Genomic DNA, 7002 nt, shown 5'->3' with positions numbered 1-7002 from the left:
TCGGGAGTAAATAGATGAGACTTGATTCTGTTTTGTGTTGAATCAAAAGACTGCTGTTTGGTGGTGACACATCGGGTTGGATGAAACCAGATGGAGATCTGAGAAGAAGAGAAGTTGACTCACGCTCATCCTCTAATTACTCAATGCATATAAACACACACCCTTCCCCTTAGTCTATTTTCATGGGACCTGACAGTCAAGTAAAAAGTTAAAAACACAAGCTGGAACACACATGTGCATGTGCACATGCACACACACACATAGCCACATACACAATGATGATTTATTCATATAGCACCTTTGCAAAGCTGTAAGTACGGTAGCATAAAGTAAAAAAAAGAGAACAGAGCAACAAAGGAGTCTGACAATAGGGGGCATAGAGCCAAAACAACAAAGCTTTACGACAAATAATCAATCAAAACAATGTGGATGGATAACACGCAGACTCTCTCTCTCTGTCTCTCTCTTCCATTCTCTCTCTCTCTCTCTCTCTCTCTCTCTCTCTCTCTCTCTCTCTCTCTCTCTCTCTCTCTCTCTCTCTCTCTCTCTCTCTCTCTCTCTCTCTCTCTCTCTCTCTCTCACACACACACACACACACACACACACACACACACACACACACACACACACACACACACACACACACACACACACACACACACACACACACACACAGAGTTTCGGTAACTTTCCCTGATTGTTGTCGCTCCATCTCTCTGCCCACTGACCCACATTCCATCCTAGTTGTGTCACTGGAACTCAGCCGAGCCCATGGCAGCTACTGTCCATCTGATACTAATGAGGCCACAGTGGTTTACACACATATCAACACATGCTCACAGACAGACTGACAGACAAACGTACGCGCACACACACATACACACAAACAGACAATCGCACAGAAACAAACACATTCACAGATAAATGCACATGGAAGCAGGAAAAGTCCTTTATTTTCTGTCTCCAAAGTCTTAGTCTTTCCTCTTATCTGACCCTCCATTTATAACCCCCCCCATCTCCAATCTCGGTCCCCTTGGAAACGGTCTGTAGTCTCCTACCCATCCCTCAGGTATTTATCTCTGACATCCGCTGATATAGGTCAGCCTCCTCAACTCAATCTCTCTCCCTCCCGCCCTCCCATCCTTAGGCTGGTGTTACATAACGGCGATGATTCAGTTGGAACAGGCGGTAAATGTTCTTCTCTGTCTACATTCTGGCCCTGGCTGACTCGTGTTGTATCCGTGTTTTTCGCTTTCAAGCTCTGCCAATCTCATGCGTTGTTCTGACTTGAGACAAAATAGATGGGTTAAAGCCTCGCCAGTCCCTGCACACCTGATGAACAACAAAAACATTTACCAGTTTGATTGACCTGTGGCAACAAGCATCTCTGGGACAGACAGCTATTTCGGCCATTGTGGGTTAGTGGGATCAGAGACAATTTTAGCAGGGTTGGCTAGCGTTGGCGCCTGGTTGCCATGTCATGTCAGCGGAGCAGGGCCTCTCATCTTGTCCATTTAATCTGAAGCAAATCCTAATCCCGTTAGTGTAACCACCGCTGCCATCTGGGCCCAGACACACTACACCTCTGATTATAATGAACCCATCAAAAGGTCTTCAGAATGTCACAACATGCTAGCTGGTAGTGGCGTGCGCTAAGCTCTCTGACCTGGTCTTACACAATCTAGCTTTTGGTTTGATATGCAGCTAGTATCATGCATATTGCATAGAATGAAGATGGATGATAGTCCAGACTGGTAACGTGGGAATGACGCCCGATACATTTTCGCGATATCTATGCAAATAGACATGATTAATACATTTCTATAGGGTAGGTTATTCCAACACGGATGACATAAGATAGGGCTTTAGCAATGGTGATGTAACCATGATACTTGTAAATGGTTTAGCAGGGTTACAGGAGGAGACGGGGGGGGGGGGGGCTCAACAGCTGCTGTGCTACTCTCACCCAGGCAACCCAACACACACAGAAGGAGAGAAAAGAGCGTGTGAGAAGGTTTGTGTGTGAAACATTCGCCAGAGTAGCTTTGTTCCTGCCCATTTTAGATGTGGTACACCCGATCGCCTCTAAAGAGTCATCGCTCTTCTAAGATTAGTTTAGATGCTGTCAGTGTCGGTAGCAAACATGTTTGTCACATTGTCCAAAAACCTGTCACTGTTAGATTTTATGACACTAAGCAGCGGCGCAGCATAAAGCCATTTCTCTTACTGAGCGGCATACTTTGTCACTCAGCAGATGTTCCATTGTTTGGGTTGGGCGCCACAGTATAAGGTTGCCTCTGTCAAAGTTGGGACACTTGCTGCATCTTTTGAATTCGGCTCTATTGAGGGACCCTTGCTACCAACCCCCACCTCACACAGCGCCCCCAAGCTACTCAGACAGGGCATTAACCCCTCCCCCATCTCCTTTAACCCCGTGTAGACCCCGTAGTTATCTCTCAGGTTTACCCTCCCCCAACCGTAACCCCTTTAAGATCACCACTTTAGTGCTTCTGTTCTTTGTCTCATCACCAAACCTTGGCTAGGCCTTCTCTAATCAGTTTTGTCTGCAGCCCCTCTCAGCTTGCACAACTAAACACACACACACACACACACACACACACACACACACACACACACACACACACACACACACACACACACACACACACTAAACTCATGTTCATCAGTTCACCATAATGTATGAGCGTGCATGGAGTGTGAATGTGCATCATCAACACACGTTAAGGCTTTCACACACGCAAATGCACACACACACACACACATACATACACAGACATACACACACACACACACACACACACACACACACACCCTCTTCACACACTCACAAACAGCCCACGCAGTTCGTGTTATCAGATTGCCCATTATCAGATGGTGAATGTATAGTGTGTGGATGCTTCTGTGTGCTCTGACCAACTGCTCTTTGTCTTGCCCCACTGGGCAGTACCGTCACAATTCTCTCTTTTCAGTACGTGTCTGAATGTGGCTGCTGTTGGAGCTTATGTAATAATCAATGCACTCTTTTCCTCTTCCCTACTTTGTGTTTGTGTGTGTGTGTGTGTGTGTGTGTGTGTGTGTGTGTGTGTGTTTGTGTGTGTGTTTGTGTGTGTGTTTGTGAGAGTGAGAGTGAGAGTGAGGGAGGAAGCTCTGAATTGTTATAAGGTCTAGGAAACACACGGGCAGCACAGACTTCCTGTTTTTGCATTGGGCCTGTTGAAGGCAGGAAGTGAAGGGAACCGCTGCTTTGTTCTCTTGTTTATTGTGAGTGACAGTGCCCCTGGAAAGGAGGCTAATGCCCAGCTAAGCTGCCGCCCACCAAATGATCTCTAAAGGCGGACTGAATCCCAAAACGTTGCCCCTATGGAAACCAATAACATGAAATCCAATTATGTTACGAGAGTCTGGTGTGGATCCAATATATGGATTTTGATGTCACTTCGGAAAATGACCTTCATAACGGCTTTTTATTTTGGCTGTGGACAGATGCCGGCTTTTACCAAGAAAATTATAAAACAAGGAAAATAGATCCACCCACCACTGCAGCATGTGATACAAAGGCCATATGTGTGTGTGTGTGGGTGTGTGTGTTAACGTTTAACTACATCATGAGAGAATGAGGAAAAGGATTTTTTTTTCAAGCCCAAACCAAAGCTGTTAGAACAAAGAGACTGGCCGAGCAGCAAGCATGGCTAGTCCCTTTGAAGGACTGATTAAGGTTATAATAGTCATCCGCCTTGCCTCTACGCTCCAGGCTTTGAGCTTGTGAGTGTGTGTGTGTGCGTGTGTGTGTGTGTTGGGGGGGGGTCCAGGCTGCTACCCTCTTTGTTCTGGCCCACTCCACTCGTGCTTGCTTTTGTCCCCACCCACAGTCTGCCACTGAGAGAGCATTATCTCTCTATCTGTCTTGCGCCAAAACAGGCGGTGTATGTGAGTGTGTGTGTGTATATGCCTAGCATCTTGCTTTACTTCTTTTTCTTTCCTCCTCCCATTTAGGTATATCACGTATGGCGCGTTTCCAGGACAACCCAATGACAGCAGGTAGAGAGACGTAAAAAGGTCTTTGGGTCTAGCCACTGCGGTCTCTCGCTCTCTCTCACTCTGTCTCTGTCATTGTCTGTCTGGCTCTCTCTCTCTCTCACACACACCCACACACACACGCACACACCCAGACTCATTTCCCGCCACTCCAGGGTGCATGGGGGGCGGGGCGAGGGGCGGAGCCACAGCCGGCATGAAGAAAGGCCGGGCCCCTGAGAGCTTCGCGCCAAATGCCGGCGTTATTCAAATCAGCTCAGTGGGTGCGGCCCAACTGTCTCCATCTCCTGTTAACCCCTTCAGCGCCTCAGTCTGGAGAGGAGAACACAAAGGCGGAGGCAAATGGCTCCATCTCCACATGCCCGGGGCTTTTATTGATAATTGTACAGAAATCCCCAGTAGCCAGGATTTCCGTTGCAAAAGCACGGGGAGGACATGCAAAGTCAAGTCATATTCTATTCGTATAGCCCTTAAATCACCATTCGGTCCCAGAGGGCTTTACAGTCTCATCATCCATTATTCTATTTCTAAATAATCACATTATTTGGAAATAGAATAAGTGCCAATGTACGACATCCCCCTATCCCGAGACCCTTTATTTGGATGAGGAAACACTCCACCCAGTAGAGGGGAAAGCTGAATGAAATGCAACCCTTAACCTTGGTTTAAATAAACACTGAGAAAATACCTGAAATTATATATATATATATATATATATATATATATATATATATATATATCCCTTTTTTTACACATTCATCAACACCAATGCTGCAATCTTATTATTGATTTCTTGGTTAAGTCATTCTTGAAAAAATATACTTTTAATCCTGGGGATATTATTACAGGAAAAGAAAGGTTAAAAAAAAAAAAAAAAAAACAACACCAACACAATACCAGTTGATTATGGGCGGAGCTGTTGCTGAAAAATATGTAGCATTGCTCCATCATGCCAGGATTCACAAGCACTGCAGCGACACTAATTCATCTTTTCTTTTGTTTATGCCGCGGCTTCAGAGTCGCAGTGAAATACTCATCACGGAGTTCTCTGAGCAACTCCCCCTCTCAAGCAAGCTGTTTCTTTTTCACGTCCTCTTTGTTTAAAAGTCCCCAAGGAATGAATGGAAGCGATCACATCCTGAAGGGGGGTCCTCGGTTTTAGACATGTATCCTATTCTGCTCTCTAGTGGCTAACTAGGGGAAATGCAACGTTTGACTGCTTAAATTTACCGCTCAAACTAAAAGAAGAAAGCCACTTTATTTTGTCATTGTACTCTTACGACGAATTGTATTCCTACAATGAACATTTTCTCTGCATTTAACCCATCCTGTTATATAGGAGCAGTGGGCAGCTGCAGTGCCCGGGGACCAACCCCAGTTTTTCTTTCCATTGCCTTGCTCAGGAGCACAGACAGGAACCCTAACATGTGTCTTGATGCGTGCTCAATAATCCAAGCAAGAAAACCAAGGAGGGTTGAACCAGCTGTATCCAGATGAACTGGTTCAACCTTACTTGAACGCTAACATGCCACGGTACCGGGAAGAAAAAAAATTGATGAATGCATGATTGACAATGAATCAGAAATAAGCAGAAAGCTCTGTGGAATTCATCATGACGCCACAATTTTTAATTAATACGCATACTTAAGCTATTGCTCACTTAGCGATGGTGCTAGATAGCGCGACAAGCGACGGTGGTATAGTGGTGAGCATAGCTGCCTTCCACGCGGGGGGCCAGCATTCTATATTTATGACGCCTGAATAGCCAATCGGAGGAGCCGGTGGGCGTGCCAGTACGTTTGGAGGGAAAAAAAATAAAGAAGCCCACGAAGTCGTCGTATCGAATCCCGGTCTTAACCCTGGTCACTCACGACTAAATCAACGATGTTTGAGTTATCATTTCAATAATATTTTCACATCGGTGTCGTTGTTTAAAATTATTTCATTTGTTCAGATTATTCCATTTTAAAAATGGAAGTGACTCCATTGTGCATGTCACATAGTCAAGTAAAGCAAGACATTAAAGGAACAGTTCACTTATAAAATTAACTTTATGGCATTGTTTACTCTCTCTCCCCGGGAGAGTAAACCCCAAATGAAGTTTTTTTTTAATCCATATAATATTCTTATATTAGCCTATTGGGGTGCAACATTGAATGGGTGAAGACAAAATGTTTCTAACTCTGTGAATATTCTATGGATTTAAAAATTGGAGTTTGACTGACATGGGGAGAGAAAGTAAACAATGCCATAAAGTGAGTTTTATAAGTGAACTGTTCCTTTAAAAGAAGGCAAGAAGACAGATTGAATATTTAGGAGATTGTACTGCCTCTTTCATTGGTCCAAATGACAGTGAAGAAGAAACAATGGGAAAAGTAAAATTGTGCCTTTACCATTTTAAAATTGTACTATCACGTCTGGTGTTGCTCCTTGTGATTGCTATTCTCCTGTGTTTATCCCCTGTGCCTCTTCTTACCCGTGCTCTCCTCTGTCCCAGGATCACCGTCTCACTCTGCCTGCTGTTTTCCACTACCCAGCGTTCACCCACCCACCGGACTGCAGCCAGGCCACAGCTCCTCACTACCCTTGGACTCACAATAACCGTACCATACCCGGGTTTAGCCCTTCATCTGTCTCTGCCTCCCAGAGTTCTGCATTTAGGTCCAAACTAACACCAGCCGAACATAATTGAGATTAACACACAATCTTTTTTTGGGTTATTTATTGCCACAATTAATTAAGGCTTGTAGAAAAAACACACATTAAAAGCTAAACATTCATAAAAGTTTTTTTTAACACTAGTAATTAAAACGCTGCCCCAGACAATACAAAGAATAAACACAATAAAACAATATAGATGGAACAAATCAGTGTCTTATAAGAAGGCAGCTACTATACCAGTGGTCCCACTGCTGGGATTGGTAGCATGTGGCACTGACTCTTATA

Source organism: Lampris incognitus, chromosome 16 (genome assembly GCF_029633865.1).
Source record: "Lampris incognitus isolate fLamInc1 chromosome 16, fLamInc1.hap2, whole genome shotgun sequence".
Lineage (NCBI taxonomy): Eukaryota > Metazoa > Chordata > Actinopteri > Lampriformes > Lampridae > Lampris > Lampris incognitus.
This window is presented reverse-complemented; position numbering follows the sequence as displayed.